Genomic DNA, 20,001 nt, shown 5'->3' on the forward strand with positions numbered 1-20,001 from the left:
TACTCCCGTTTAGATTTCAAACAACTCTGTCTCGCCATCTGGTGATATTACTTTGGCCTTTGTGTTTTGGTACATTTTGCCAATAGCTTCAACAATGAGTTACGGAGTACCGTAGACATGGAGTATCTTCAACATCTTGCTTCTATGGATGGTGTCGAAAGCTTTCTTGAAGTCGATGAATGTTATTATCGCTGGCAGGTTATGCGCCTTTACCTCTTCAATCAGCCTACGCAGTGCAAGGATGTGTCCAACAGTTGTTCTACCAACTCTAAATCCATTATGATTTGTTTGCAGATGCTTGTCAATTTCAGGTCTGATCCTATGAAGTATCATTCTGTTGTAGGTTTTGGTTACGATGGAGGTTAAAATGTTACCGGATATTATGCAATTGTTCTCGGCTTTTAATGACTTCGTTTTATTCTCTACATAAACAAAAGAAGAATGAGCAGCAATTTAAGCCGACAGACTCATAAGTCACGACTCGCGACTATTTACATACACATTTATTTTAAATGACCCGAACTTTGCCTTTCATTACGGATATGATATTCGCGATATTCGTTGGATAGCCATTGACCTCTAAACAACCTCCATGCTCATATACGTCTTCCTCGTTTCTAAACGGTCTCTTTTTCTTTATAAAAAAAGTGAAGGGTAGCCTACTCTGCGCTGGTTCATATTCTCGATCGACGGCGCAAACAGCATTGCGGGAGATTAACGTTGTGGGGGAATAACTTCGCGAGAGAATAACGTCGTGAGAAATTAATGTCGCGGGAGATTAACGTCGTGGGAGATTAACGTCGTTGGAGATTAACGTTGTGTGAGATTGAGGTCGTGGCAGTGGCCAAAACTTCTGGGTTACTGGGCATATCTAGGGCTTAGAGCCAGAATTAGCTATGTCCATTTGTTTTCTCAATTACATGTTATTCATTTCGGTAACAAATGGACGGTTAATTCTGCCCTACATATACCCCAAAGTCACTTGCATTTATTATGGCGGGCATAATTAACCGTACATTTATTGCCAAAATGAGTAACATGTAATTGAGAAAACACACTGACATAGCTACTTCTGGCTATTGACGCCATCACCAACCTCATGATGAACAGAGGTATAATACGGGGTGAAGGGTTCTTGTCTATACCTTAACCTTAAGCCTTTGAAAGCTTCTGAAACGAAAATTGCATTTGTAAAAAAAATGCAAACATGTCTCAATTTCTCAAACAAGACAAACCACAGATATCAATGAACTTCTTTTGAATCAGGGTGTATGTAGACTATAAAATGTATTTTAAATCCTTATAATATTTGGACCTGTTAATCAGCTAAACAAGAATACTTGTTTGAAAAATTTACCCTTTTGGACTCAATTTGGAAACATGTGGAAAAGCTATCCTATAAAAGTCGACAAAGTTCAATAGTTTTTTTCAGTAGTTTCAGCATTTTGAACTATGCAGTCAAATATCGTTTGTATAAATATTTTAAAGACCAATAATAATAGACCAATGATTTCTATTATCAATCTAAATTACTGTAAAATTTAAGTCATTCTTGTTGATCAAATGACTTTATAGTCACAAAGCAAGCTAATTCCCGTGCAGAATCAGTTATAATAATATATATAATCTGACCTCAAAGAACAGGAAAAACGAGATGATAAAAATGCACCTTGATCAGAAAAGAGTTAAGGTCAATCAGGGATGAAATTACAAAAGTTATAACCAAATGGGTCAAAGGTTCGCAAAATTGTATGATTTTTGATACCAATTCAAGAGGGATCAAAACCTTAAAAACACTCCGATTTTTATTTTTTTAACTGGTCTCTTATTGTGTGAATTTTGATACCAGTTCCACAGGGGCCAAAACACTCTGATCTTCATAAAAAAAATGTCTAATTGTATGATTTTTGATACTAATTCAAATAACGTTTGGATAAGTAAGCGAGTGAAAATGTACGACCTTTGACATTTTTGCTCATAACTCAAGACCTATACGTACGTCGCAGATAGGCTAATCTATACATTTTCTGAACCATTAATGAAGTTTTGACCTTGACCTATTTGGCGATTACCTTTGTAAGGATATATCCTAGATAAGTCAAACTATTCTGAAATTCAATTACCTTTGCAAGACGAACAATTTAAAACCATTTCGGTTAAAATCATTTTCAATTAGCATTTGTTAAGTTTTTAACCCATATGGGGCCCTAATTGCGACCTTTGACCTTTCTTGTTTATAACTAGAGAACCATACATCGTAGATAGACTTCACAATACTTTTTATAAATCGTTCTGACCAGTGATGTGGTTTCGAACAAAATCTAATCAATTTTGAAATTTGACCCTTGTGTGACCTTCAGAGGGGCCATAACTCTTTTCAAGATCTTCAGCAAATCAATAATTTGTTTACAAACTTTAATCACACAACCTACATGACATATGTAAACCATATACTTTGTAAATGGACTATTATCTGCAGACTGGTACATCAATAATGCATTTAATTGCAGCCAACAACTTCCAGGCGAAGAGGGCACCCATCATACTGATACCATGCCGTAGGAATGATGCGCAGAATCCGTGCATTTCTTGGTTCAGGGAGCGAGATAGTAGCCGCGGAGGATGAATCAGTATTTGCAGTAAATGTCTGGATTGAAAAAATCAGTTAAACGATTTCACATTCTATTAAGACTGTAGAAGTAGTACGTGGTATGAGTAATCATAGCGTGGTATGACTTGAATTTGACTTGAACTAGCTGAGAATGAATAAGAAATCCGCCGGCCGCAGAGTCTACTTGAAAAACAAATCTGACTTAGACAAAATTTAAGAGGCCATGACTCAGTTCCAGGAAACTTACGACAAATTGACTGAGACAACTATCCAAGAGAAATGAGACGCCATTGAGAAACAACTCAAAACCGTCATGGAAAAATATGTTCCATCAAAAATGGTCTGGTAAAGGCAGAGTCTGCCATGGTTTAAGAGGAGCACAGAAGGTTGTGTAGAAAGAAACAAAGGGCCTTAAACAAGGCGAAGCGTTTAAGCAAAGAAATCATGCTTATTGGAAAAGGTACAAACGTTACTCGAAAGACCTTAGACGAAATCTCAACTACGCCAGAAGGGAATATGTTAAAGATCACGTTGAAAGCTCTCTTAAGGACAACGCCAAAGAGTTCTGGTCATTTATCAAGAAGCTTCGCCAGGATGAAGGGGAGTTACCAGTTCTCAAGGTGAACAACAAAATGCTTTGTATCAACAAAGATAAGGCTGAGTCGTTCAGCGACCAATTCAGCAGTGTTTTCACAAAGGAAGATACTACCATTCCAAATTTTGGCAGTAGCAACAATCCTTACACCAAGAAGCTGATTTTTCAGGAAGAAGGGGTACTTAAGTACCTCCAGAATCTTAATCCAAATAAGGCATCTGGACCTGACGGCATTCCAACATAGCTGATCAAGATGGAGGTGACTGAACTTCTACCAATATTTACCAAATTCTTCCAAGAGAATCTTTGATGAAGGTGAAATTCCGCATCAGTGGTCTGAAGCCAACGTCAGTACAATCTACAAAATGGGAGAGAAATGAAGCCCTGAAAACTACAGACCTGTCTTATTGAACCGTGTTCCGTTCAAGGTTATGGAACACAATCATACATTCTCACGTAATAGTCACTTAGATTATGACATTATTCACGTCAAAAAGCAGCATGGGCTAATCCTGACTTCAAATGGCCTGACAAAGAGCATCGAAAGAGGTGAAAATAAGCGAAAGTAGGCAACGAGACAGATTAGCAAATAGTTACATTAATATGGCGCTTCACACACAAAATACCATTTTTGTTCACAATCCAACAATTCATAGTGTATTGTGCGGAAATCTTGAATTTCGCGGAGCCAATGAAATTGCGCAGAGAAAAGAAACTTTCGCGGCACTTTGCGCGATTTCGCGCCGCGAAAATCTTTGGACCCTGGTGATGTTACCGACCTGTATGAAGATATTGAACAACATTTATTTTCATTTTAGACTTTGTTATAGTCTATGTTTTCTTCATTTCAGCTTAATTTAGCAGTTGTCATGGTTGTGTGTAAATTTCTATTACTATTAGATACGTTGTAATAAAACACGATTTTAAATATTTGTATATTAATTTTCTCTGATGGTTTGCAACAAAATTGATATTTTATTTTCCTTGGTATGGGTTTCAGTTGTGGCTAGTAGTCAGGTAATGATGATGGTGATGATGATGATGATATGATGATGATGATGACGACGACGACGACGATGATGATAATGATGACGATGATGATGATGATGATGATGATGATGATGATGATGATGACGATGATGATGATGATGATGATGATGATGATGATAATTAATACACAAACGACAAAGAGGAACAAACATGCCTAGCATGTAATTCTATTTTTAACATGGAAACGTTTGACCTCTTATCTTCTCGCAAACTAAGATTATGCATATCTTATCTCTTCAATAAACATTGTAAAAGTCGATTTGGCCTTGACACGTGGGGCTTGCCGAAAATGTGAGCATGTCTACTATTTCCATGCTGTGAGTGATACCATAGAAACGTGCTCTTTGTTTAAACATTACAAGTAACATAAGTGGCAAACATTAATGTTTCATATTGCTTGCACCCCCCCCCCCCCAAAGCAATGTTGGAGCCAATACTAGACCAATTGTCCGTTCCTGTCTCAGTATCAAAACAACATTGACTGGTGGGTGCGGGGGGGGTTGAGAATTTCATACTAAATTAAATCCCTCATCACTGCCATCATCGTCACCATCACGACTCTAATAATCATCTGACATCAGTTGTATTATCCATCATCATCATCATCATCATCATCATCATCATCATCATCATCATCATCATCATCATCACCAACAACAACAACAACAACAACAAAAACAACATCATCATCATCATCATCATCTAAACCATCATCATTATCACCACCATCATCACCATCATCATCATCATCGTCGTCGTCATCATCATTTACACTATAGCCACACAAATAGAAATCTTACATTAACTGCAAGTCATCAGAAAAACAAAATATTTTAAACAAATTATTGTTTTATTACTGTGCGCACAGTTTGCAACAATAACATCAACTGCTAGATTATGCTCAAATGAAAAATAAAATAGACTTTCAAAAATCTATAATGAAAAAATATTTTGTTAGAAGTATGATTTAATATAGGCATGAGCCAAGTATGTTTTCTGCTATAAGTATGAAGACGTATTTGTTTAGCATGAAAACATACTTACTAGGGGAATTGTGTGTGTATCGTCCTTTCGATAAGTATGATATCATACTTAGTGCTTGGAGGCAAAAACATCGGCCAATTTGGAATATTGCTAACATGTAAGTATGGAGCCACACTCGCTAGGAGCAAGGTGTGTATAAAGAAATTTGGATAACTACACAATTCAGAAGAAGTGTAAATTGACAATAGGAACAAGAAAGAAAGAAAGAAAGAAAGAAAGAAAGAAAGAAAGAAAGAAGTTGAGGTAAAAAAAAAGCTTTTAAACATATCGTACAGAAGAGGATAGGAAAAGTAATATTATTAAAAAATAGCACTACAGAAGATTCGAACTCATGGCTATCATTATATTATAGTTCACAAGTCACAGCCTCTACCGCTGCGACACGAGGAACTCTCTGAACAGTTAATCGATTTATAATGTATATTAAGTTATTCAATGTACGTATGGTCCGTGGCGTGATAGAAAACTTAACTGAAACGTATCAAATAGACATAATTTTATCGGTTTACTCCGAATATATTTGTTGGCAATGTATTTAGGGTTGTAAAAATAAATTTGGAATTTGGATTCATTAACTTCCCCACGGTCGACAAAATTTAAAGAAAGAAAATTACATTGATGTCTTTTTAAACTGATTGTGTCGACCGTTAGCGTTATACTTATTATAAATAAATCTGCACAACTAACAACGGCCCTCCTACAGTGTATAGTGGTTTTGTTAATGCTTTGTGATCACGAGATCTAGAGTTCGAGTCCCATTGTCGCCTGTTTTTTTACTTACAAAATCTGCACCTTATCCCTTTTTAAAATCTCAGATGACACCTTCGTCGGTTCAAATTTTAACAAAAAATAATTATGATCAATAAAGAAATCTGTGAGAGTATAGATTTTAATTAGCGATGTCTTCCGTTAACTGTCAGTCTCCTTATCCACTGAGCTATTGAGGTGTTGTTATTCTACGTGCACCTTTGTACTATAGATTCATTATAAACGAATAAAAAGTGTTAAAAACTAATCCACTTGTTTTATGCAATAATAATTGGCTTATTGAATAGAGAACCACGGTATTCAGACCTGTTCTTCACAAATTAGATTCCAAAACTTGACATAAATAGAAAATTGCACGGTATGCAAGCCAGTAAACATTATAGAGACATAGTATTAAAATCTTTATTGTGTCTGCATACCGTAAAACTCATACATTGATATGGTCTAAATTATCCCAAACAAATCGAGTATCATTAAATAGCTCAATTGGTAGAGCGCGTACCATTTAAACGGGAAAAGTTAACCGCAGGGGTTCGAATACTACATGCTTTTTTTTTATTTTGATCCCGTTATTTTATTTTAACTTAGTATTTACTTCTACAGAATAGATTTCAGATTTTTGTTGATCGAAATAATATTTTACAATGTGTTTGGTCAATGATGTCTTCTGCTATAAGTATGAAATTATACTAGCTGGGCATGGTGTGATAAGCCTTTTGATAAGCATGAAACCATACTTAATATTCAGCTAGCTTAGTATGCAATCTGCTGACTTCAGATATGCAAACTGTTATTGAAGTATGATTTAATATAGGCATGAGCCAAGTATGTTTTCTGCTATAAGTATGAAGACGTATTTGTTTAGCATGAAAACATACTTACTAGGGCAATTGTGTGTGTATCGTCCTTTCGATAAGTATGATATCATACTTAGTGCTTGGGGGCAAAAACATCGGCCAATTTGGAATATTGCTAACATGTAAGTATGGAGCCACACTCGCTAGGAGCAAGGTGTGTATAAAGAAATTTGGATAACTACACAATTCAGAAGAAGTGTAAATTGACAATAGGAACAAGAAAGAATGAAAGAAAGAAAAGAAGAAAGAAAGAAAGAAGTTGAGGTAAAAAAAAGCTTTTAAACATATCGTACAGAAGAGGATAGGAAAAGTAATATTATTAAAAAATAGCACTACAGAAGATTCGAACTCATGGCTATCATTATAACCTATTATAGTTCACAAGTCACAGCCTCTACCGCTGCGACACGAGGAACTCTCTGAACAGTTAATCGATTTATAATGTATATTAAGTTATTCAATGTACGTATGGTCCGTGGCGTGATAGAAAACTTAACTGAAACGTATCAAATAGACATAATTTTATCGGTTTACTCCGAATATATTTGTTGGCAATGTATTTAGGGTTGTAAAAATAAATTTGGAATTTGGATTCATTAACTTCCCCACGGTCGACAAAATTTAAAGAAAGAAAATTACATTGATTTCTTTTTAAACTGATTGTGTCGACCGTTAGCGTTATACTTATTATAAATAAATCTGCACAACTAACAACGGCCCTCCTACAGTGTATAGTGGTTTTGTTAATGCTTTGTGATCACGAGATCTAGAGTTCGAGTCCCATTGTCGCCTGTTTTGTTACTTACAAAATCTGCACCTTATCCCTTTTTAAAATCTCAGATGACACCTACGTCGGTTCAAATTTTAACAAAAATAATTATGATCAATAAAGAAATCTGTGAGAGTATAGATTTTAATTAGCGATGTCTCAAGAATTTGAATAGATATGATTTGGTTTATCGTTCATTATCGAACTCCATGCACACGTACATTGTCTTTACCTAGAACTGGCTCATTTCCTCGGACAACGAGGCAGCTACGCGGCTTAGGACGCGCGAAGCGCGCCCCATGTTACGCGGCTGAACCCACGACTCGGACAACGAGGCCTATTCATAGGCAAAAGCAAATTAAAACAAAAAAAAATGGAGAAAAAAAATGCCGGGAATTGAACCCACGCCCTTCCGTTAACTGTCAGTCTCCTTATCCACTGAGCTATTGAGGTGTTGTTATTCTACGTGCACCTTTGTACTATAGATTCATTATAAACGAATAAAAAGTGTTAAAAACTAATCCACTTGTTTTATGCAATAATAATTGGCTTATTGAATAGAGAACCACGGTATTCAGACCTGTTCTTCACAAATTAGATTCCAAAACTTGACATAAATAGAAAATTGCACGGTATGCAAGCCAGTAAACATTATAGAGACATAGTATTAAAATCTTTATTGTGTCTGCATACCGTAAAACTCATACATTGATATGGTCTAAATTATCCCAAACAAATCGAGAATCATTAAATAGCTCAATTGGTAGAGCGCGTACCATTTAAACGGGAAAAGTTAACCGCAGGGGTTCGAATACTACATGCTTTTTTTTTATTTTGATCCCGTTATTTTATTTTTCCTTAGTATTTACTTCTACAGAATAGATTTCAGATTTTTGTTGATCGAAATAATATTTTACAATGTGTTTGGTCAATGATGTCTTCTGCTATAAGTATGAAATTATACTAGCTGGGCATGGTGTGATAAGCCTTTTGATAAGCATGAAACCATACTTAATATTCAGCTAGCTTAGTATGCAATCTGCTGACTTCAGATATGCAAACTGTTAAAACAACATTTATTTTCATTTTAGACTTTGTTATAGTCTATGTTTTCTTCATTTCAGCTTAATTTAGCAGTTGTCATGGTTGTGTGTAAATTCCTATTACTATTAGATACGTTGTAATAAAACACGATTTTAAATATTTGTATATTAATTTTCTCTGATGGTTTGCAGCAAAATTGATATTTTATTTTCCTTGGTATGGGTTTCAGTTGTGGCTAGTAGTCAGGTAATGATGATGGTGATGATGATGATGATATGATGATGATGATGACGACGACGACGACGATGATGATAATGATGACGATGATGATGATGATGATGATGATGATGATGATGATGATGATGCAAGTCATTCTCTAGCTAAATTGTATATATGTTACAAATCGTGAACACCTAATTTTGTTTATATGATACATTTTAAGGCATGCGCAATAGAAAGATTAAAATGTAAATATATTACATTTTAAGAAAAATCCGACTTCTGCGCATTTCACTGAAGTGATGATGATGCTTATTTTGTATATTTAGCACGGCAGTAATTAGCGCCCTCTGTGTTACATTAATGTTGCTGTTGGCCAATTTTATACATTAAGGTTACTGTTGGTCAATTTTACATTAAGGTTAGGGTTAGGGATAGTGGATTAGGGTTAGGGTTAGGGTTAGGGTTAGAGTTAGGGTTAGGGTTAGGGTTAGGGTTAGGGTTAGGGTTAGTGTTAGGGGTTAGGGTTAGGGTTAGGGGTTAGGGTTAGGGTTAGGGTTAGTGTTAGTGTTAGGGTTAGGGGTTAGGGTTAGGGTTAGGGTTAGGGTTAGGGTTAGGGTTAGGGTTAGGGTTAGGGTTAGGGTTAGGGTTAGGGTTAGGGTTAGGGTTAGGGTTAGGGTTAGGGTAAGGAGGTTAGGGTTAGGGTTAGTGGGTCAGGGTTAGGATTAGGGTTAGGGGATTAGGGTTAGCGTTAGGGTTAGGGTTAGGGCTAGCGTAACCTTACGGGTGACGGGCTGTCTCTACTAGGTGACGGGCTGTCGATAACGAAAATGGGATTCTGTTATCGACAGCCTGTCACCCATATCCATACTTAGAGACAGCCCGTCACCCATTTCACACTTTGTACTTTTTTTACATTTTTACCCCATAATTTCCCTCATTCTTCAGGCCCTGCCCTCTATTGGTGGCTAATTTACAGTTTAAGCTTGTTTGCTATTGTATTGGGAGCAACATTGTTTCTTTATAGGCCTGCGGCGCAACCTTGAACAATATTGTCCTTGAGCTAACGCCCCGTAGCCACCCCCAGCCAGCCCCATACCTCATTTCAGTTTTTAACTTAACAAAATTCTGCTTTTCATAATTTATAGTGTCACTTTATTAACTCAAATATTTATTAACTCTCTTAAAAAGTACTTACTAAAGTGAATTTTGATCAACAGAGGGCGCTATTTACTGCCGTATAATTTGATGATGATGATGATGATGATCCTTGACTACTGCGCATCCATTCTTGCGCATGGTCTAATTTGTATCATATATACATTTTAACTGCTTTGACCATTTGTATCATATGTACAAAATAAGAATGAGAATGGGTTGGATGATGACGATGATGATGATGATGATGATGATGATGATGATGATGATGATAATTAATACACAAACGACAAAGAGGAACAAACATGCCTAGCATGTAATTCTATTTTTAACATGGAAACCTTTGACCTCTTATCTTCTCGCAAACTAAGATTATGCATATCTTATCTCTTCAATAAACATTGTAAAAGTCGATTTGGCCTTGACACGTGGGGCTTGCCGAAAATGTGAGCATGTCTACTATTTCCATGCTGTGAGTGATACCATAGAAACGTGCTCTTTGTTTAAACATTACAAGTAACATAAGTGGCAAACATTAATGTTTCATATTGCTTGCACCCCCCCCCCCCCCAAAGCAATGTTGGAGCCAATACTAGACCAATTGTCCGTTCCTGTCTCAGTATCAAAACAACATTGACTGGTGGGTGCGGGAGGGGGGGGGGGGTGAGAATTTCATACTAAATTAAATCCCTCATCACTGCCATCATCGTCACCATCACGACTCTAATCATCTGACATCAGTTGTATTATCCATCATCATCATCATCATCATCCTCATCATCATCATCATCATCATCATCATCATCATCATCAACAACAACAACAACAACAACAAAAACAACATCATCATCATCATCATCATCATCTAAACCATCATCATTATCACCATCATCATCACCATCATCATCATCGTCGTCGTCGTCATCATCATTTACACTATAGCCACACAAATAGAAATCTTACATTAACTGCAAGTCATCAGAAAAACAAAATATTTTAAACAAATTATTGTTTTATTACTGTGCGCACAGTTTGCAACAATAACATCAACTGCTAGATTATGCTCAAATGAAAAATAAAATAGACTTTCAAAAAACAAAAATAAAAAAATATTTTGTTAGAAGTATGATTTAATATAGGCATGAGCCAAGTATGTTTTCTGCTATAAGTATGAAGACGTATTTGTTTAGCATGAAAACATACTAGCTTACTAGGGGAATTGTGTGTGTATCGTCCTTTCGATAAGTATGATATCATACTTAGTGCTTGGGGGCAAAAACATCGGCCAATTTGGAATATTGCTAACATGTAAGTATGGAGCCACACTCGCTAGGAGCAAGGTGTGTATAAAGAAATTTGGATAACTACACAATTCAGAAGAAGTGTAAATTGACAATAGGAACAAGAAAGAAAGAAAGAAAGAAAGAAAGAAAGAAAGAAAGAAAGAAAGAAAGAAAGAAAGAAAGAAAGAAAGAAAGAAAGAAAGAAAGGAAGAAGTTGAGGTAAAAAAAAGCTTTTAAACATATCGTACAGAAGAGGATAGGAAAAGTAATATTATTAAAAAATAGCACTACAGAAGATTCGAACTCATGGCTATCATTATAACCTATTATAGTTCACAAGTCACAGCCTCTACCGCTGCGACACGAGGAACTCTCTGAACAGTTAATCGATTTATAATGTATATTAAGTTATTCAATGTACGTATGGTCCGTGGCGTGATAGAAAACTTAACTGAAACGTATCAAATAGACATAATTTTATCGGTTTACTCCGAATATATTTGTTGGCAATGTATTTAGGGTTGTAAAAATAAATTTGGAATTTGGATTCATTAACTTCCCCACGGTCGACAAAATTTAAAGAAAGAAAATTACATTGATTTCTTTTTAAACTGATTGTGTCGACCGTTAGCGTTATACTTATTATAAATAAATCTGCACAACTAACAACGGCCCTCCTACAGTGTATAGTGGTTTTGTTAATGCTTTGTGATCACGAGATCTAGAGTTCGAGTCCCATTGTCGCCTGTTTTTTACTTACAAAATCTGCACCTTATCCCTTTTTAAAATCTCAGATGACACCTACGTCGGTTCAAATTTTAACAAAAATAATTATGATCAATAAAGAAATCTGTAAGAGTATAGATTTTAATTAGCGATGTCTCAAGAATTTGAATAGATATGATTTGGTTTATCGTTCATTATCGAACTCCATGCACACGTACATTGTCTTTACCTAGAACTGGCTCATTTCCTAGGACAAAGAGGCAGCTACGCGGCTTAGGACGCGCGAAGCGCGCCCCATGTTACGCGGCTGAACCCACGACTCGGACAACGAGACCTATTCATAGGCCAAAGCAAATTAAAACAAAAAAAAAATGGAGAAAAAAAAAAAATGCCGGGAATTGAACCCACGCCCTTCCGTTAACTGTCAGTCTCCTTATCCACTGAGCTATTGAGGTGTTGTTATTCTACGTGCACCTTTGTACTATAGATTCATTATAAACGAATAAAAAGTGTTAAAAACTAATCCACTTGTTTTATGCAATAATAATTGGCTTGTTGAATAGAGAACCACGGTATTCAGACCTGTTCTTCACAAATTAGATTCCAAAACTTGACATAAATAGAAAATTGCACGGTATGCAAGCCAGTAAACATTATAGAGACATAGTATTAAAATCTTTATTGTGTCTGCATACCGTAAAACTCATACATTGATATGGTCTAAATTATCCCAAACAAATCGAGAATCATTAAATAGCTCAATTGGTAGAGCGCGTACCATTTAAACGGGAAAAGTTAACCGCAGGGGTTCGAATACTACATGCTTTTTTTTTTATTTTGATCCCGTTATTTTATTTTTCCTTAGTATTTACTTCTACAGAATAGATTTCAGATTTTTGTTGATCGAAATAATATTTTACAATGTGTTTGGTCAATGATGTCTTCTGCTATAAGTATGAAATTATACTAGCTGGGCATGGTGTGATAAGCCTTTTGATAAGCATGAAACCATACTTAATATTCAGCTAGCTTAGTATGCAATCTGCTGACTTCAGATATGCAAACTGTTATTGAAGTATGATTTAATATAGGCATGAGCCAAGTATGTTTTCTGCTATAAGTATGAAGACGTATTTGTTTAGCATGAAAACATACTTACTAGGGGAATTGTGTGTATCGTCCTTTCGATAAGTATGATATCATACTTAGTGCTTGGGGGCAAAAACATCGGCCAATTTGGAATATTGCTAACATGTAAGTATGGAGCCACACTCGCTAGGAGCAAGGTGTGTATAAAGAAATTTGGATAACTACACAATTCAGAAAAAGTGTAAATTGACAATAGGAACAAGAAAGAATGAAAGAAAGAAAGAAAGAAAGAAAGAAGTTGAGGTAAAAAAAGCTTTTAAACATATCGTACAGAAGAGGATAGGAAAAGTAATATTATTAAAAAATAGCACTACAGAAGATTCGAACTCATGGCTATCATTATAACCTATTATAGTTCACAAGTCACAGCCTCTACCGCTGCGACACGAGGAACTCTCTGAACAGTTAATCGATTTATAATGTATATTAAGTTATTCAATGTACGTATGGTCCGTGGCGTGATAGAAAACTTAACTGAAACGTATCAAATAGACATAATTTTATCGGTTTACTCCGAATATATTTGTTGGCAATGTATTTAGGGTTGTAAACATAAATTTGGAATTTGGATTCATTAACTTCCCCACGGTCGACAAAATTTAAAGAAAGAAAATTACATTGATTTCTTTTTAAACTGATTGTGTCGACCGTTAGCGTTATACTTATTATAAATAAATCTGCACAACTAACAACGGCCCTCCTACAGTGTATAGTGGTTTTGTTAATGCTTTGTGATCACGAGATCTAGAGTTCGAGTCCCATTGTCGCCTGTTTTTTACTTACAAAATCTGCACCTTATCCCTTTTTAAAATCTCAGATGACACCTACGTCGGTTCAAATTTTAACAAAAATAATTATGATCAATAAAGAAATCTGTGAGAGTATAGATTTTAATTAGCGATGTCTCAAGAATTTGAAGATAAAGGTGCGATGATGGTTATTTAGCGCGTTAGCGCTGCTCACTAGCAAATTTGCAAATTGCACGGTATTTGCAATTTGCTGCTTTTTCCACGTTAATAGCGCTAATATCGCCGATAGCGTGATAATAGCAAACCTCTGCTATTTCGTGCTAATTGTGGTGAACCAATTGCGCGCTATTACCAAAAGTGCTAAAACTGTTCTCGGCAAGGTAAGTGATATTAGCGCTAATATCGTTAATAGCGGCCATTAGCGTAATGCGTGCTATTAGCGCTATTAGCGCGAGTCGTGCTATTTTCATCACTAACGCTATTAGCACTCATTAGCATATCACTTGCAAAAGTTCTAAAAATGCTCTCAATCGCGCAATTTGTGCTACTAGCGCTATTAGCGCTAATAGCACTAATTTGCGTGAGATGCGCTATTAGCGCTAATAGCGTAAGGCGTGCTATTAGCGCTATTAGCACAAATACCGACAGGTATGCTAATAACGATATTACAACTTATTGTATTATGTGCCAAATTGTTCATTTTCTGCAAATGGTAGGCGCTATTAGCGCTAATAGCACTAATAGCACTCATTAGCGCGAGGTGCGCTTTTAGCGCTAATAGCGTACGGTGTGCTACTAGCGCTATTAGCGCTAATAGCGTAGTGGGTGCTAATAGCGATATTAGCGCTCATTAGTGTATCGTTTGCTAATTTTAAAATTGACCATTTTCTACGGATGGTAGGTGCTATTAGCGCTAATAGCGCTAATAGCGCTAATAGCACTCATTAGCGTGAGATGTGCTATTAGCGCTAATAGCGTAAGGCGTGCTATTAGCGCTATTAGCGCTAATACCGACAGGTATGCTAATAACGATATTATAAATCATTGTATTATGTGGCAAATTGTTCATTTTCTGCAAATGGTAGGCGCTATTAGCGCTAATAGCACTAATAGCACTCATTAGCACGAGGTGCGCTTTTAGCGCTAATAGCGTAAGGTGTGCTACTAGCGCTATTAGCGCTAATAGCGTAGTGTGTGCTAATACCGATATTAGCGCTCATTAGTGTATCGTTTGCAAATTTTAAAATTGACCATTTTCTACGGATGGTAGGTGCTATTAGCGCTATTAGCGCTATTAGCGCTAATAGCACTCATTAGCGTGAGATGTGCTATTAGCGCTAATAGCATAAGGCGTGCTATTAGCGCTATTAGCGCTAATACCGACAGGTATGCTAATAACGATTTTACAACTCATTGTATTATGTGCTAATAGCACTAATAGCACTCATTAGCGCAAGGTGCGCTAATAGCGTAAGGTCTGCTACTAGCGCTATTAGCGCTAATAGCGTAGTGTGTGCTAATACCGATATTAGCGCTCATTAGTGTATCGTTTGCAAATTTTAAAATTGACCATTTTCTACGGATGGTAGGTGCTATTAGCGCTATTTGCGCTAATAGCGCTAATATCACTCATTAGCACGAGGTGCGCCATTAGCGCTAATAGCGTAAGGTGTGCTAATAGCGCTAATAGCACTCATTAGCATCAGGTACGTTATTAGCGCTAATAGCATAACATGCTTATAGGCGCTATAAGATGTGCTTATAGCGCTTTTATCCCAAATAGCGTATCATTTGCACAAATGTTCTAAAAAATTTCTCACCTTTGCAGGCGCTAATAGCATGATGTGCACTATTAGCGCACATCACGATAATATTGTTATAAACGGTATCAATATAAAAGGGCCCCGCAAGGCAAGAAAGCTAGTGTGACCGCTGTCCCCACCATCAACAAAAAACATCAAGGCCGCAGGGCCGGCAGGCCCGAAGCCGGAGACTCCCATACGACAACTAAACACTCAAAGTGAGTTCAACTATAAAAGGGCCCCGCAGGGCAAGAAACTTAGTATGACCGCTGTCCCCACCATCAGCAAGAAACATCAAGGCCGCAGGGCCGGCAGGCCCGAGGCCGGTGACTCCCATACGACAACTAAACACTCCAAGTGAGTTCCAATATAAAAGGGCCCCGCAGGGCAACAAAGCTAGTGTGACCGCTGTCCCCACCATCAGCAACAAACATCAAGGCCGCAGGGCCGGCAGGCCCGAGGCCGGTGACTTCCATACGACAACTAAACACTCCAAGTGAGTTCCAATATAAAAGGGCCCCGCAGGGCAACAAAGCTAGTGTGATCGCTGTCCCCACCAAACAAAAACATCAAGGCCGCAGGGCCGGCAGGCCCGAAGCCGGAGACTCCCATACGACAACTAAACACTCAAAGTGAGTTCAACTATAAAAGGGCCCCTGCAGGGCCAAGAAACTTAGTATGACCGCTGTCCCCACCATCAGCAAGAAACATCAAGGCCGCAGGGCCGGCAGGCCCGAGGCCGGTGACTCCCATACGACAACTAAACACTCCAAGTAAGTTCCAATATAAAAGGGCCCCGCAGGGCAACAAAGCTAGTGTGACCGCTGTCCCCACCATCAGCAACAAACATCAAGGCCGCAGGGCCGGCAGGCCCGAGGCCGGTGACTCCCATACGACATCTAAACACTCCAAGTGAGTTCCAATATAAAAGGGCCCCGCAGGCCAACAAAGCTAGTGTGACCGCTGTCCCCACCATCAACAAAAAAACATCAAGGCCGCAGGGCCGGCAGGCCCGAGGCCGGAGACTCCCATACGACAACTAAACACTCCAAGTGAGTTCAAATATAAAAGGGCCCCGCAGGCCAAGAAACTTAATGTGACCGCTGTCCCCTATTAGCACTCATTAGCATATCACTTGCAAAAGTTCTAAAAATGCTCTCAATCGCGCAATTTGTGCTACTAGCGCTATTAGCGCTAATAGCACTAATTTGCGTGAGATGCGCTATTAGCGCTAATAGCGTAAGGCGTGCTATTAGCGCTATTAGCACAAATACCGACAGGTATGCTAATAACGATATTACAACTTATTGTATTATGTGCCAAATTGTTCATTTTCTGCAAATGGTAGGCGCTATTAGCGCTAATAGCACTAATAGCACTCATTAGCGCGAGGTGCGCTTTTAGCGCTAATAGCGTACGGTGTGCTACTAGCGCTATTAGCGCTAATAGCGTAGTGTGTGCTAATACCGATATTAGCGCTCATTAGTGTATCGTTTGCTAATTTTAAAATTGACCATTTTCTACGGATGGTAGGTGCTATTAGCGCTAATAGCGCTAATAGCGCTAATAGCACTCATTAGCGTGAGATGTGCTATTAGCGCTAATAGCGTAAGGCGTGCTATTAGCGCTATTAGCGCTAATACCGACAGGTATGCTAATAACGATATTATAAATCATTGTATTATGTGGCAAATTGTTCATTTTCTGCAAATGGTAGGCGCTATTAGCGCTAATAGCACTAATAGCACTCATTAGCACGAGGTGCGCTTTTAGCGCTAATAGCGTAAGGTGTGCTACTAGCGCTATTAGCGCTAATAGCGTAGTGTGTGCTAATACCGATATTAGCGCTCATTAGTGTATCGTTTGCAAATTTTAAAATTGACCATTTTCTACGGATGGTAGGTGCTATTAGCGCTATTAGCGCTATTAGCGCCAATAGCACTCATTAGCGTGAGATGTGCTATTAGCGCTAATAGCATAAGGCGTGCTATTAGCGCTATTAGCGCTAATACCGACAGGTATGCTAATAACGATTTTACAACTCATTGTATTATGTGCTAATAGCACTAATAGCACTCATTAGCGCAAGGTGCGCTAATAGCGTAAGGTCTGCTACTAGCGCTATTAGCGCTAATAGCGTAGTGTGTGCTAATACCGATATTAGCGCTCATTAGTGTATCGTTTGCAAATTTTAAAATTGACCATTTTCTACGGATGGTAGGTGCTATTAGCGCTATTTGCGCTAATAGCGCTAATATCACTCATTAGCACGAGGTGCGCCATTAGCGCTAATAGCGTAAGGTGTGCTAATAGCGCTAATAGCACTCATTAGCATCAGGTACGTTATTAGCGCTAATAGCATAACATGCTTATAGGCGCTATAAGATGTGCTTATAGCGCTTTTATCCCAAATAGCGTATCATTTGCACAAATGTTCTAAAAAATTTCTCACCTTTGCAGGCGCTAATAGCATGATGTGCACTATTAGCGCACATCACGATAATATTGTTATAAACGGTATCAATATAAAAGGGCCCCGCAAGGCAAGAAAGCTAGTGTGACCGCTGTCCCCACCATCAACAAAAAACATCAAGGCCGCAGGGCCGGCAGGCCCGAAGCCGGAGACTCCCATACGACAACTAAACACTCAAAGTGAGTTCAACTATAAAAGGGCCCCGCAGGGCAAGAAACTTAGTATGACCGCTGTCCCCACCATCAGCAAGAAACATCAAGGCCGCAGGGCCGGCAGGCCCGAGGCCGGTGACTCCCATACGACAACTAAACACTCCAAGTGAGTTCCAATATAAAAGGGCCCCGCAGGGCAACAAAGCTAGTGTGACCGCTGTCCCCACCATCAGCAACAAACATCAAGGCCGCAGGGCCGGCAGGCCCGAGGCCGGTGACTTCCATACGACAACTAAACACTCCAAGTGAGTTCCAATATAAAAGGGCCCCGCAGGGCAACAAAGCTAGTGTGATCGCTGTCCCCACCATCAACAAAAACATCAAGGCCGCAGGGCCGGCAGGCCCGAAGCCGGAGACTCCCATACGACAACTAAACACTCAAAGTGAGTTCAACTATAAAAGGGCCCCGCAGGGCAAGAAACTTAGTATGACCGCTGTCCCCACCATCAGCAACAAACATCAAGGCCGCAGGGCCGGCAGGCCCGAGGCCGGTGACTCCCATACGACAACTAAACACTCCAAGTAAGTTCCAATATAAAAGGGCCCCGCAGGGCAACAAAGCTAGTGTGACCGCTGTCCCCACCATCAGCAACAAACATCAAGGCCGCGAGGCCGCCAGCCCCGAGGCCGGTGCCCCCCCCACGCCCGCCGAACTCCCCAAGTGAGCTGAAAATATAAAAAGGGCCCCGCAGGCCAACAAAGCTAGTGTGACCGCTGTCCCCACCATCAACAAAAACATCAAGGCCGCAGGGCCTGCAGGCCCAGGCCGGAGACTCCCATACGACAACTAAACACTCCAAGTGAGTTCAAATATAAAAGGGCCCTGCAGGCCAAAGAAACTTAATGTGACCGCTGTCCCCACCATCAGCAACAAACATCAAGGCCGCAGGGCCGGCAGGCCCGAGGCCGGTGACTCCCATACGACAACTAAACACTCCAAGTGAGTTCCAATATAAAAGGGCCCCGCAGGGCAACAAAGCTAGTGTGACCGCTGTCCCCACCATCAGCAACAAACATCAAGGCCGCAGGGCCGGCAGGCCCGAGGCCGGTGACTCCATACGACAACTAAACACTCCAAGTGAGTTCCAATATAAAAGGGCCCGCAAATCAACAAAGCTAGTGTGACCGCTGTCCCCACCATCAACAAGAAATATCAAGGCCGCTGGGCCGGCACGCATGAGGCCGGACACTCCCATACGACAACTAAACACTCTAAGTGAGTTCCAATATAAAAGGGCCCTGCAGGCCAACAAAGCTAGTATGACCACTGTCCCCACCATCAACAAAAAAATCATCAAGACCGCAGAGCTGGCAGGCCCGAAGCCGGAGACCCCCATACCACAACTAAACACTCTAAATGAGTTCCAATATAAAAGGGCCCCGCAGGGTAAGAATCTTAGTGTGACCGTTGTCCCCACCATCAGCCAAAAACATCAAGGCCGCAGGGCCAGCAGGCCCGAGGCCGGTGACCCCATACGACAACTAAACACTC

At 39.1% G+C, this 20,001-nt stretch overlaps 1 protein-coding gene across 1 annotated transcript in view; it reads right to left on the minus strand.

The window, feature by feature from the left end:
• Positions 1–2,094: 2,094 nt before the first annotated feature.
• Positions 2,095–20,001, minus strand: part of LOC140139408 (uncharacterized) — a 52,149-nt gene continuing 34,242 nt past the window's right edge. The window contains exon 6 of the mRNA XM_072161171.1: positions 2,095–2,647. The gene's annotated coding sequence lies outside the window, so the exon portion shown is untranslated. The remainder of the gene's footprint in view (positions 2,648–20,001) is intronic.

The sequence above is a fragment of the Amphiura filiformis genome, chromosome 18 (assembly GCF_039555335.1).
Source record: "Amphiura filiformis chromosome 18, Afil_fr2py, whole genome shotgun sequence".
Classification (NCBI taxonomy): Eukaryota; Metazoa; Echinodermata; class Ophiuroidea; order Amphilepidida; family Amphiuridae; genus Amphiura; species Amphiura filiformis.